Below are 14,594 nucleotides of genomic sequence, written 5' to 3' on the forward strand. Positions count from 1 at the left end.
GGGAATGCGGGGGGTGGGCACCCGCCCCCCTTCAGGAAGAGTTCACCAGGGCTTACCCTGGAGCCCACACCCCTACGGGGGCGCCCGGGAGGCATCCAAGTGGCGCTCAGCCTGCTCTGGGTCCTGGTCCCGGCCACCCCTCCACTGCAGTGTGACTCTGGATGTCAGTGCTCTGTTATTTTTATAGATTCTGTTTCTTTGTTTAGAAAAGTCAGGGTTAGGTCTCTCTGGGGCTAAAGGGCTTTAAAATGATACACTCTGTGAACGTTGAAAAGTTAATACATATTGGAGGTTTCCTGTGCAGTTGTATGGAAAGAGGGACAGAGAGAGGGGAGAGGTCTTGGAAGTGTGGGGGCTTTGTGTGGTTTATGAGGTGTGAAGCTGAGCCCGCTGGGGTTCTTCCTGTCTCCAGCATCTGTATGGACCCAGCCCAGCTGGCTTTGAAGACGGTTTGGGGCAGACGGGAGCAGGGCTTGCGTCTGGTGAAGGGCCCTAGCGAGAGATCAAAGGTCTGGCCATACTCCCAAACCCAGTCTCCCGGTGACTCCCCTCTCCAGCGGCCGGGGGGGGGGGTGGCAGGCCGCCCTCGACACCTGGGGGGACCCTCGATTTTCCGATCGGCCAAGGCCTGCCCGGTGCACCGTCCTCTGCTGTGTCCCTTCTCAGCCCCTGCCCTGCCCGCACGACGTCCCTGCCTCCACACAGCCTCCCTCTAAGACGTTGAATCCTGCCTGCGGGCCGCCCTCCTCCCACTACTTAGAAAGGAGAATTGGTGGTTTATGGCAACAATTGCAAAAGAAAAAAGCATTCCTAATCCACATCTGTTCACGTTCCGAATTAAACACATGCGAGGTTGGGAATAAAACCCGTATACCCGCATATTCAGAGGGTGGGAGGCAGGCATCATTATCATGTACACATTGCTTTCTTCCCTGTGAAGTGGGCCCAGTCCAGAATAATCCACCCGAAGACCGCCTCGCCTTCGGAGGCACTGGGCGCTGGAGCACACGGGCAGCCAGAAGTTCCCCGGTAGTCCCCGTGCGCAGAGCCTCCGCGGGGATGTGCGCCAGGCCTGGGGTCCGGGGTGGGGAGGGGGGCGCACCGGGGTTGGCCGAGCGTGGGGGTGTGTGTGGCTGGGGTCACCGGAAGGGGAGCTGGGTTGGGGGGGGGGCGGATCCGCACAGGTGTCCCCTCCCCCCCCCCCCCCAAGCAGAGCCCCGAGGGCCAAAGGTATCACGATGTAGCGCTGCCCTTTGATCTGCCGACCGCCTTCCTGACCCGGGGGCGCTCCGCCTTTAAAGGAGCCTGGAAAGGGTGGGACCCCGCCGACCGGCCTCTCCAACCACAGGTGGGGCCTGCCAGAGGCGCTTGGTGCCTTTTCTGGAGGCCCCTCCTGGTCGGCCTCGCCCTCTACACCTGGATTTCAAGTCGCCTCTTACAGGTCTGACCCTGTCCACGGGGCCCAGCCCTAGATGCAAACACCCGGCCCAAACGGGGCGGGGCCCACTGCTGGGGTTTCGCTAAGAGGTCAGGAGGATGCCGCAGGATTTCAATGCCTGAAAGTTCAGCAACCCAAGGGCCCTCTATTTTTGGAAATTTCCTCCAGATACAAAAATATCTGCTTTACGCTCAGGCCTTGGGCAGTCTCCCAGCGTCCACGGACACCAAAGAGAAGGCACGGGCTTGGCTGTCGGGGTGCTGGGGGTAGGGGTGAGGTGGGGGGCAGGGCTAAGCGCTGGTCCCTGGGCGGGGCGGGAGGAGGCAGGCCTTATCCACCTGCAGGCTTCCTTCCGACCGGAACACTGGAGGCGTCTCCAGCCTCTCTATTGCACAAGTTGGGGGCTCTGCGTTACAAAGAGAAACCAATTCCCCCCAAGAAGTGGGGGAGCAGGGGGAGCTCCCGCAGGCCCTTTAATCAGGTTGGGGGGACAACAGGCTTCCCCAGGGAAGTAGCCTGTAGTTTTGCTGGAGGATTTCAATTTCATTGTGTCACAGGTTCACTCACACTGTGTCAGGAACCAGGGAGAGAACACGCGTCCCCGCGGAGTCAGCTTTTCCAGAGCGCTGCCGCCTTCACGACCCCTCTCCAGACAAGCTGCCGGCTGGCCTGTGCTTCGCAGTGAGTCTGGGCCCAGGGGCCTTCTTATTTTAGGGTTGGACACAACACACGCCTGCTTTGGAGGAGCCCAGCCTTCCTGGCTCCCTTACAGAATGTGTCTAGTCATCGAAGGCTCGCTTTCTAAAGAGCCCCCGCTGCAGGTCGGGGACCGTGCTGCCTGAGGTCCTCCCCCACCCCGCTGAAGGAGAGGCTGGTTGAGTTCACACCAGCAAATGTGCCACCGGGAAGATCACACCCACACGGGCCGGTGTCCGCCCCAGCCTGGCCTGTCACTACTGACCTGGGGGAGGGGGTACAGGGAGGTGTGCAGATAACAACAGATACTGCTTGGTACATGAACTGTTTGGTGGGTTCGGACTCCAATTCTGGCCGAATAGCAGCACGGTAGCGTCCACGTCCACGGTGGATAATGGCAGGAAGTCGTCACTAATTGGTCTCTTTAGGAGTGCTGAGGTAGCAGAAGCTGCTGAGACAGAGAGAGAGAGAGAGAGAGAGAGAGAGAGAGGGAGAGGAGAATGAATTCCTTCTCATTTCCCAGAGCTGGGGAGGGGGTGTTCCCAGGTGTTGGGGCCAAGTTCTCCTTGTCCCACGCTGCACCTGCGTCTTGCCACGGGTGCACACGCACGACCCGAGGGCAGATCTCAGGCTTGGGTGGACTTGCGGGGGAGGGGGGTTCGGTGTGCAAGCGGGACGTAGCGACTTGCCCAGGACATCGTTGCCAGGGCGCCTTCCTTCAAGCAGCTCTGCCTCACATCACACCCCGTCCACACGTCCCGAGGCTCAGGTGGAAGAACCCACTGCCTGCCCTACCCGTGAACCCGTGGGACGTTTTGCCCAAGAGGAGTCTGAAGCTAACGGCCCCTCAGTGAGTGTCCCCCAGGCCGTATTTGAAGTGGCCTCTGCGGGAGCCTGACCCTCAGTGCCCGCTGTCCTGCCGGGTCGCCCTGAACACTGGCAGGATGTACTGTGCCTCAGTGTACCTTCTGGCACCGTCCCGTCCTACGTGGATGGTACCTGCAAACGTACTGGTGTCCCCGTCTTACAGATGGGCAAACTGAGTCTCTGAGAAACCAAGGCGCTTTGCTCCAAGCCCCACAGCAAAAAGGCCGCTCTGACTCCCAGTCCCGTGGGGGGCCTTGCGCCATAACCTGGTCAGCCACGCTGCTTATTACGTTATAATCTCCTCACTGCTGGGTTCTAATAAGCTTTTCCCACTTGGCCTTTGACCGACTGGGCTCCTGCCTGTGGAACATCAGGGTGGCAGAGGCGGAAGGCTGGCCGCGGCCGCCCTGGGTCTGGGGTCCCTCCTCCCTGACACCCGTGAGGCTGCCCCTCTCGGGCGCCCAGGCCCCTCTCCGCGGGCTCCGCCAGACCGACCGAGGGCGGGGGGCGGAGAAAGCCCGTTGCCCTGCCCCCGCCCCCTCCCCCAGTCCCCCCCCCTCCCCCGCCCCGACTCCGCGCGGACGGCAGGATAATTTGGCTAATGAACTCGTTAAAGGGCCCCTGGTGACCCGCCCCGGCCTCCCCCCGGCCCATCTGGGAAATTCCACTGAAAGGCTGAGAGCCTCCCCGGCCTCTGCCGTCTGTCGCCGCGGGAGGCGCGAACCCGGTGACGACGCTGGGCCCTTACATTAAAATAATTACCCGGCGGAACAGGTGGCCCACTCCGGGCCGCCGGGGCGCATCTGGGTCGGGGAGCCGCCGCCGCCGCCAGGGGAGGGGAGCGGCCCGCCCACGGGAGGGCAGGGGAGGTCAGGCCCGCCGCCCCCGGAGCTGGGGGGGGGGGCGGCTGAGAGGGGCCTTCCGGGCCAGTTTCGGGGAGGGGGCGGCGGGGCAGAGCGGCGAGCTCGCACCTGCCGGAGGCCAGAGCACAAGCTTACCCCGGGCAGCGCTCCAGGGCCGCGCCGACCGCGTGCGCACGAGTGACGCGTGCGACCGCGTGTGTGCGGGGCCTTGTACACGCGCGTTTTGAGTGTGCGCACGTGGGTGTGGTGGTGGAGGGGGGCGGGCAGCGCGGCCCCCAGGCCTCCCTGCCCGCGCGGGACACGTCCTCGGGCTCCCGGCCCCGAGCGCGCGGGGTTCCAGGCCGGGCCGTGGGGAAGGAGGCCCTCGGTGCCGCTAAAAAGAGCCGCGCGATCCAGGCGCGGGGCCAAGCCTATTGCCAAAAACACATATTACACTGCGACATTCTGTAAATGAGATAATGATACATAAACCCGGATGATAGATGTGACGTGCCTGGGATGTCTTCTCTAAATTAGCTGCTCGCATCGACTGCTAATAATGGTGAGTTTATGAAAGCAATTTCAGTGCAGAATGCGAGCCGGTCTTACTCTAATCAGCCTGCCTCGGTTAATGCATGAGGGGGTCAGGCTGAGAATTATTGACACGCCCGTGCCCTTAACCTGTTTCCCAATAAAGCTGATTAGTTTTTGTCAACCCATCAGCTAACCGCTCTTGCTGGAACTGCATCAAAGCCTTATTTGCTCAGGGGAAATCAACAAGTCACAGACCAGCTCCATTAAGGGGCTGCTGGGCCAGGACGGTCAGGGGGGCCTAGGGACGCCCCACTGACCCCACGCGCCCCCCCAGGGCGGCGGACAGCATGGCCTCCTAACCTCCAAGCACCAACACAAATGAATACGGCAAAATTGCTGTGTCTGAAGATCTCCTATTTCTGGGAAGGGAGACCCCTGCAGCCCAGTGCTTTGGGTCGGATGTCTTGGGCCCTGACAGTCCCCGTGAGGGCCCTGTCACCTTCTAGGCCAGGTGAGGTGGCCCGAGGCAGCGAGTCCTGAGCCCAGCAGGATGTTGCAGGGGGGGAGGAAGCAGAGAGTGTAAGTGGGGGGCCTGGGGGGGGCCTCAGAGTGCCTGCATGTCCCGCATACGCATTCCCCCAAGACGACAGAAGGGACAAGAGTGCGGATGTCAGACTGTGTGTGTGTGTGGGGGGGGTCCAAGTGCTGACAGGGCAAGGGTACTATTTGTGGGCCGGGTTTACACCTACAACCAAGGCTGACCCTGACCTTGCCTGGTTACCTCCACAAGCAGTGGGCTAGGGAGCTGGGCTGCCTGGGGGTCCACCTGGGTAGGGGATCTGTGTCTCAGCCCCCACCTGTGCCCCAGGTGAGCTGGCCAGGTGAGCCTGGCCTTTCCCTGCAGGCGGGAGCAGCAGATCGGGCCAGTCTGATGGAGGTGACCTCCGTGCCCTGGCCTGGGCGGGTGGGGAAGGGGGGCGGAAAACGTGTGCTGTCCCTTTAAGCCCTGGGCCACTGTCGCCTCCCGACCCCATCCCCCCTCAATTTAATTTCATTAAAACAGAGCATGAATATTTCTATTAAACCTAAAATGAAATATGAAGCCATTTAGTCTCTGCCTGCACCAATCACCCAGATTTATGACTTTTATTCATCACATCAAGAGCCTGGAAAAATGAATTTTCTTCACCCAGGAAGGAAATAAAACCTCAGGCTTGGTCATTTCCAGAAAGCTGTTAATTTGACCGTGTGGTAATTACTTTCACAATTAACTAAAATACAAATCAACTTGACAAATTGGGCTAGTTTATATATTAATTAGCCCGCTTAAATTTATTCATTATGAAAAGACAATTTAAGGGGACCTGTGGTGTCTGTTTTATTGCAATAAATTATTGTTAGGAAATGGGTCTAATAAAATATCTTAATATTTAAGGATATTGTGTACGCGAGTGGGGGGATGCTTTATTGACAATTTCATTTTCCAATTAGTAATCGTGTTGTAATATCTGGGCGAGCCCAGGAGTCGCCAGCGGGCGGGATGCTCCGGGCCGGGGCAGCAGCGAGTGGCTGGGCCCGGCCGCGGCGGGAGAAGGGAGTCAGGTGTGCGGGCAGCGCCGGCGTCCGGTGGGAAGCGGAGCCGGCTTTGGGGCTCGGGCGGCGGAGGCACCGAACCCCGCCGAGCCGCCGCGCCCGCCCGGCTCCCCCGCCCGCTGCCAGGGGCCGCGGGGGCTGATTTAATAGAATGTCGATAGAATCATTCGATGCCTTTTAGCTTGTGATCTTTATAAATGTCCCTCTATTAAATTAGAAAATGATTCTCTTCTCGTTTAATTGTATTCTTTCGTTTCTTATTTCCAATTAATTAGTCCTATCGACGTTGCAATATTTTAAGTGACTCGAGTCCGTTTCCAGTTAGAATATATGGGTCAGCAATGCAATTTTATACCCGACAGAACTATATAATGTGGGTTTTAACTACTCTCTCCTCATCCGTCTTTAATATCTGGCCGGAATGAGCCCCCTGGTCCCCTGGCCGCCCCTCCCGGGTAGGTGGGCGCCTTCCGCCACCCGGAGCGTTTATTTGTGATTCTCTCTGTTTTACATCTAGTCCCAGCAGGACGGTGAGGACACCGCGCAGGGGAGCCCGGCGCCACCGTGGGGTCTGCGGGGGTGCGCTAGGGCGCGTCCCCGTAGGTGCCCCTGGACGCCCCCTGGGCCCAGCGCCGCGCTGGCGGAGCCGAGGCCGCCAGGCCAGGCCCTCCGGCACCTTCTTTTCCACTCCTGCCCGCACCCCCACACTTGCTGCCTCACAAGACTTTAAATCACTTTTCAAAAGGATGGCCTTCGCGCAGGCTTCTCCCCAGGGCCCCCTCGACCTCTGCCAGGGAGCCGCGCGCCCCTCGCTGCAGGCGGCGGTGCGGGGGACCTTCCCTCACGGCGTTTGCCTCCCCCCCACAGCCACCCCGCGGCTGTCACGGAGCTCAGGTTCAACCCGGGAGGGACCCACCTTTCTTTAATTCATTGACCAATCAACTAATTCCCCCCAGGAAGACTGCGGGGGCTGCTGTGCGTGCGGGCGCCTCCCACCGTGCGCCCCTCCCCGGCCTGCGGGCCCCCAGCCCACCCCGGGGCCCGCCGGAGTCCGCCGCCTTTTCCTGCCCCCGGTGGGCACCGGGGTCCCCTGCTCAGCTGCCCTGAGGGTCAGTGGCCTGGTGCCCGAGGCAGGGCCCGCGAGCGGGGAGAGGGACAGTGGTCGGAACGGTGCCTGGATTCGGACTCCTCGGTGCCGTCGCCCGTGCCTGGCAGCGGCGCCCCTGCGCGCATCCCTCGGCTCACCGCTCCGGAGGCCCACTCACCCGCCTGGCTCCCGGCTCGTCCCTCCCTCCTTCCCCCTCCTTCCCCCTCCTTCCCCCTCCTTCTCCCGCCTTCCGAGGGGGGGATGGGGCTGGAAACCTGGAAGCCTTCCAGGCAGCTCCCCGGTCACCTCGGGTTTCTCCCCCCAGAGCAGAGAGACTCCCGTTTCCTCTTCAAGGCCTGTGTCCCGAAAGAGGGAACATGAGACCCACTGAGGCAGGGGAAAGGTGACCCAGCCCCTCGCCTCAGCCTGGGCAGAGAGGGGCGCATTTCCACAGAAATTTTCTCCCCCAAACCAGGACCCGTCCTGCTCGCTGCGGGGACACAGCTGGCTTGGGTGGCGGGAGAACTGAGTATTTCGAGCCTGGAGCTCAAGGACTTCGTAGGGAGCCAGGCTTGGGCCTGTTTCCCCGACTCCCAGCCGGTTCATCTATAGCCTGCCCTCTGCGGAGGACCCGCTCTCCGGCAAGAAGGTGGCTGGCTCTTTAACGGGAGGATGTGGGTCTTTAAGGCAGTGGCGTTTTTTTTTGAGGGGACAGGAGGATTTCAGATCGGGTGAAGCTGCTGGCCCTCTCCCTCCCTCCCTCCCACTTCTGCCTGACACCGGAGTGGTGGGAGCCTGCAATCCGAACGCTTCTGCCAGCTCCCCAGGCGGCTCTAAGACCAGCCGTCCCCGCAGACCGGCTTCCTCTGGGGCTATAAGGGGCAGCCCCGAAGTCTGGCTGCCTGAAATCAAACTCTGCTCACCTCCTCTTTCTGGTCATCAGCTGCGGTTGTCTACCGTAGGTTAAGGGGGAAAACAGTCCTCAGCCACGGGAGAGCGCTACGCAGACCTGCCGAGGTCGGCCTGGCTCCCTCGCCCACCCTGGGGTCGGGGCTGTGCCTGGAGGAAAACTGCCCCGTCTGAAGGTGGTCAGAGCCACGGCCTCAGATGGGCAGCCAAGGACGCGGGAGCCCTCAACGTCCCCCAGAGCGTGTGGTCTGCCGATGGGTGACCGCGCGCTCGGACTGCGCTCTCTGCAGCACCGCCTGTGGGGGGCAGCTCCCTGGGCTTGGGGCAGAGGAACTCCGCGCCCGCCTGCTTGGAGTGACAGCGGCAGGTTTTCTGTCTCTCGGCCCCAGATGGGCTGTATAACGGGATCCAAGGCGGCGAGCCCTCACGAAGCCACTTTGTGTGACCAGCTCGATACCGAAGGATGAGGCGGTAGTTTAAAACACCTGTTCGGGGGGCGCCTGGGTGGCGCAGTCGGTTAAGCGTCCGACTTCAGCCAGGTCACGATCTCGCGGTCCGTGAGTTCGAGCCCCGCGTCAGGCTCTGGGCTGATGGCTCAGAGCCTGGAGCCTGTTTCCGATTCTGTGTCTCCCTCTCTCTCTGCCCCTCCCCCGTTCATGCTCTGTCTCTCTCTCTGTCCCAAAAATAAAAATAAAAAATAAAAAAAAATAAAACACCTGTTCGGGGGGCGCCTGGTGGCTCAGTCGGTTCAGGGTCCAACTCTTAATTTTGGCTCAGGTCATGATCTCACGGTTCCTTGGCTTAAGCCCCTCATCGTCAGGCTCCACGCTGACACTGGGGAGCCTGGTTGGGATTCCCTCTCCCTCTCTCTCTGTCTCAAAAAAATTCCCTTCCTGTGCTCAATTCCTTCTTGGAAGAGAACAAAGTGGGCATGTGAAACAATTAGAAAACACCATCAAATCACATATAATGATGTATAAGAATGAGGAAGAGGGGCACCTGGGTGGCTCAGTTGGTTAAGCATCCGACTCTTGGGTTTAGATCAGGTTTTAGCTCAGGTCACGATGTCACAGTTTGTGAGTTCGAGCCCCACGTCGGGCTCTGCACTGGCAACACAGAGCCTGCTTGGGATTCTCCGCCTCTCTCCTTCTCTCTCTGCCCCATCCCTGCTCGTGCGTGTGCTCCCTCTCTCTCTCTCAAAATAAGCTTTTAAATTAAAAAAAATAACGAGGAAGAATATAACGCTTTGTGGGAATTAGACTTACAGCCTGTATTTATCCAATTGGCCTCACCACGGACCGTCTTTCCCAGAATCCCCCCAGAGGAGAAGGACGTCCAGCCGCATGGGAAACTATCCAAATCTTATTTTTCTCTGTATTACATCACAGAAGGGTGACTAGTCCTGTTCTAGCCTTGGCTTACCACCTCATTAGCTGTTTCCTTGGCGATTTGCTTAATTTCCTTGGGTCTCCGTTTCATCACCTGTGAAAATTTTATTTTCAATTATAAGGGAATTTTTTTAACTTGGGGATTTTTTTTTTTTCTTTTTAACATGGTAGAAGCTTAGTGCAGAAGTGGCAATTTAGAGTGTTGGCAAACCTAGGACAGCAGCTGCCACGGGCTGTCTTATGCGCATTTTGCAGGTGAGGAAACAGAGGCTTTGGCTGGTTTGCCCCAGATCCCGCATCCCGCAGCTTCTCGTGAGGGACCCTAGTAGGGGGCGGGTGGTCGAGGGCTCCAGACCTTCTGTTCCCCACTCTGGACACCTCCCAGGAGACAGGTCCCTCCGAGCTGTGAGGGGGCTGTGGCCAGACGAGCGGGGCAGGCACCCGGGAACTGACTCAGGCCAGAGCTGGCAAAATCCGAGATAGCGGGGGCCAGGCATCCAGCTGCTGGGGAGGCAGGAGGGGCTGGAGTGCCACCCGGGTCATTGTGGGACGCTGCCAGATGTGTGGCGAGGATGTGTGTCTGCCGGGCGCTAAAATACCATGAATCATTGACAAGAAACCAAACAGTGCCGATCTATGTAACAATTCGAAACCACACTACTCCAAGTAAAATCAAATTAGAGCCTTTCCCCAATTAGGTTATGCAAACGCTGACGGAAAGAACAAAGAGTGATGTCCGAGGGGCACAAGCCGGGGGCCCCCACCTCGCACCTCACACACCACAGATACGCTCAAGCACGCGGGCCCGACACCCGGTTTCTGTCAACATTCTAGCTCCAGATAATAAATATGACACACAATGCACTCTGCTTTTAATTGCATCGATAAACTGGGATTAACCCCCAAGTCAGGCTCCACTATTGCAATTAAATGTCCTCAAATAAATTGTTTCCTCAATAAACAAATGGAAGGGACTGTGTTTGCCCTGAATAATAACAGGTGTAATATTTTACTCGCTAAAGTTAAGTATTAAGTGGGATCACTTGCTGGCCCTGATTTATTCCCTGGGATCGGAAAGTCATTTTTCACCCGTCATGGGCCGCTTCAGTACTGTATAAACAGCTAATAATACACTAAATCAACCCAGCACGACCTTGCATTTCACCTAAAGCCATCAGGCCGCAAGAACCTGGCGTGGAGGGTTCTAGAGAGAGTCAAGAGCATAGAAGCTGTCCTGGAAAGACAGCTGAGTAAATGCTTGGAGGGGTTTTGTCTCCAGCTCCTGGGATTCAAAAGTTAAGAAATACATGGAAACCTTCTAGGTCGTTAAACCATCTGGTAGCTCTTTAAAGACATCCGTTTTGGGGCACCTGGGTGGCGCAGTCGGTTAAGCGTCCGACTTCAGCCAGGTCACAATCTCGCGGTCCGTGAGTTCGAGCCCCGCGTCAGGCTCTGGGCTGATGGCTCAGAGTCTGGAGCCTGTTTCCGATTCTGTGTCTCCCTCTCTCTCTCTGCCCCTCCCCTGTTCATGCTCTGTCTCTCTCTGTCCCAAAAATAAATAAATGTTGGAAAAAAAAAAAGACATCCGTTTTATTTGGGTTTTCTGGTTTTGCAGTAGAACCAGCTGGAAGGCTTATCCTAAGGAGGCTGACGAGGGGACTGATTTCCTTTGCCCCTGTGCCGAGACACCACCTGTCAGGGCCGTAGTCCCTTCATTGGTGAAATTGCACAGGAAATCCTTTTTTTTTTTTTTTTTTTTAATTTTTTTTAATGTTTATTTATTTTTTTGAGAGAGACAGAGACAGAACGCGAGTGGGTTGGGGCCCAGAGAGAGGGAGACACAATTTTGATTCATGGCGATCCTTTCTTTTTAATGTTTTTATTTTTGGGAGAGAGGGGGAGAGAGAGAGAGAGACAGACAGACAGACAGACAAAGCATGAGTGGGGGAGGGGCAGAGAAAGAGGGAGACACAGAATCCGAAGCAGGTTCCAGGCTCTGAGCTCTCAGCACAGAGCCGGCCATGGAGCTCAAACCCATGAACCCCAAGATCATGACCTGAGCCCAAGTCAGATGCTTAACCGACTGAGCCACCCAGGAGCCCCTTCACAGGCAACTTTTAGTCTCTCTGGGTGGCTCTTGATTTGTAAGGCACCAGGGAAGAGAGAACACAGTGATGTGTCCTAAGAGGTTGGGAGTGAAGATTATATTAGCTCTCAAATAACCAGGGTCTATCTTATTCTTCTAGAATAAATTTTTTTAAAATTTATTTTTGAGACAGAGAGCACAACTGGGGGGGGGGGGACAGAGAGAGAGGGAGACACAGAATCCGAAGCAGGCTCCAGGCTCCAAGCTGTCAACACAGAGCCCGATGCGGGGCTCGAACTCATGGACTGTGAGATCATGACCTGAGCCGAACTCGGACGCTCAACCGACTGAGCCACCCAGGCGTCCCTATTCAGTCCATTGCTTCTTAAACTTTGCAACATGAAATGTCCCTCTCATTTTACTCTATAAACCTTATACTTGCATTCTTGACCATATTAAAAATAAGGCCTTGCTTTTTTTTTTTTTTAAAGGTAGTCAAATGCTGTGACTTCCGGCCCACAGGAGAGGGCTAACACCCGCGGCCCCGAGCGGATTCCTCCTCCACCAGAGAGGCTGCGGGCTTTGGTAAAGCAGCCTCATGGAGAGAAAAATGCAAGATATCTATTAAGCTCTTAATGTATCGAAATGATGCGAAGGACACTGTCTTCCCCTCCCCCATGACTACCTTCCTCGGTGCCTGGAGACCTGGAGATTCTAGGTTGGGATTTATTGATTTAGTTAAAGAGCAATTTAGGCCACATTTTATTAATATCCTCCTCATCAGCATCACTGTCCCTTAACCTTTCCCGCTTTTGCCACATCATTCTCGATGATTACCGAGCCGCGCTTATTTTTAGTTAGTGAACCTTTTACACTCGCGTTACCACAGGGGGAGAGTGTCTGCTTGGGCTCCTACACAGACAAAAAACATGTGTGGGAATTATCGGCATGCCTTAAATATATCAAAATAACCTTCCTTTGAGCTGATGCCCGGGGAACTTGAGATAACGAGAGTTTGGATTTCCCAAAGTGTTATAAAACATCTTTCGATGATAAAGGATATCAGATGAAGAAAATAAAATATTTAGCATGCAGGAAGGACCTCATTCAGAGCATGAATATATCTATAGATAATTGTAAGTTCCTAGGAATACTTGATGGGAAATATATTGATAATACAATTTTTCTTTTCAGAGGGGTCATAATGGTTGCAAATTTGGTTAAATAATTAAATTAATAAGAACTACTTGGTTCAAACATGGGCCTTTTAATGATATACAGAGCTAATAATATCCCTCTTGCCAGCTAAAGAGGTTTTAAAAGACTGTATCGGGCCATCTACAATTACAGCACCTCGCTGCCCTTTATTAATGCCACATTAACCTTTAGATTAAAATGCATTTAAGCGTAGTCTCTGAAAATATTAAAGAAAAAACAAATATAGTTCATAACAACATCCTTATTTTACTGTTATGAAGAAAAAATATCATTGGGGCAACTGGGCGGCTCAGTCGGTTAAGCTTCCGACTCTTGATTTCGGCTCAGGTCATGATCTCGTGGGATCAAACCCTGCGTCAGGCTCTGTGCTGACAGTGCGAGTCTGCTTGGGATTCTCTCTCTCCCTCTCTCTCTGCCCTTCCCCTACTTGTGCTCTCTCTCTCTCTCTCTCTCTCCCCCTCAAAAACAAATAAACATTTTTTAAATTTTTTTTAATGTTTATTTATTTTTGAGACAGAGAGAGACAGAGCATGAATGGGGGAGGGTCAGAGAGAGAGGGAGACACAGAATCCAAAGTAGGCTCCAGGCTCTGATCTGTCAGCACAGAGCCCGAGGCGGGGCTCGAACTCACCGACCTTGAGATCATGACCTGAGCCGAAGTCGGATGCTCAACCGACTGAGCCACCCAGGCGCCCCTAAATAAACGTTTTTAAAAATATTATTTAATTTTCTGGAAATCCATTGCAAAGTGGAGGTAAAAATACCTACACCGTGTTAACGCATTTCAGAACAGGATCTTACAGGTCTGCGGGAAGTTCCAAAAACACATATCTGTATTTTGTAGGTGACGTGTGATTTAGTAATTGGTGTCGGGGAGGCAGCACAGTCCCTGTGAAGGAGCCGGGCGGCTCCCTCCCTGCTGGTTGTTATGTGACCCTGGGCGAGTCACTTAGTCCTTCTCGGCCGTGTTTCCTTATCTTATCTGTAAGCCGGGGATAATAACATCTGTCCGTCCTAACAGGGATGTTGGGAACGTTAATGACGGTACACGTGTGGAGCATCTGGCACACAGTAAGTGCATAATACATGCTGGTCCACTCAGTCTCTCTGTGGGATATGCGATATTTGCTATCAAGTGATCGTGACCGATGGTGGTGGCAGGAATATGGACTGGTGTGCGTACCGGTTATGGACTGAACATTTGTGTCCCCCGCAAAATTCGCATTTGAAGCCCTGGCCCCCGATGGGATGGTACCTGGAGGTGGGCTTTGGGAGGTGATTAGGTTTAGATGAGGTCATGGGGGAGGGTCCTTATGCTGGCGTTCGTGCCCCTGCAAGAAGAGAGACCAGAGAGGTCCCTCTGTGCCACGTGAAGAGGGAGAGGGCAGCCGTCAGCAAGCCAGAAAGCTCTCACCAAGAACGGACTCGGCCGGTGCCACGATCTTGGACTTCCAGTGGCCAGAACCGTGAGAGATACGTGCCTGTTGTGTGAGTGCCCATAACTTTGTTATGGCAGCCCGAGCTGAGAAAGTGCCTAAAACTCAACGCTGAAAACCGGAACCCAAACTCGGGTGCTTGTGGCATGGCGGGCTGTGGCGTGCACATTAGCTCACGTGATCCCCTCATCTCTCTGAGATACTTCCTCTCGCCCCATTTTACAGATCAAGGAACAGAGGCTCGGAGAAGTTCAGTAACCTGCCTAAAATCCCCTGGCTGGTAAACTGGTTCACGCTCAGAGCGTGACGTCCTTTCCGATGCGTCCGGATTCGCTGCTGGCCTCCAGTGCCTCGTGGCTGCTTGTCGGTCAGGAGCAGGCTGCGTTTCGGAGACGCAGATGCCCCGGAGAGGCCTGGGGGAGTCCCGCTCTCAGGAGGCTGAGCCTCTCTGGCTGCTAGAGGTCCATGGCTCTCGCCAATCTGGTGGGACCGGGACGTAG

The sequence above is a fragment of the Leopardus geoffroyi genome, chromosome A2 (assembly GCF_018350155.1).
Source record: "Leopardus geoffroyi isolate Oge1 chromosome A2, O.geoffroyi_Oge1_pat1.0, whole genome shotgun sequence".
Lineage (NCBI taxonomy): Eukaryota > Metazoa > Chordata > Mammalia > Carnivora > Felidae > Leopardus > Leopardus geoffroyi.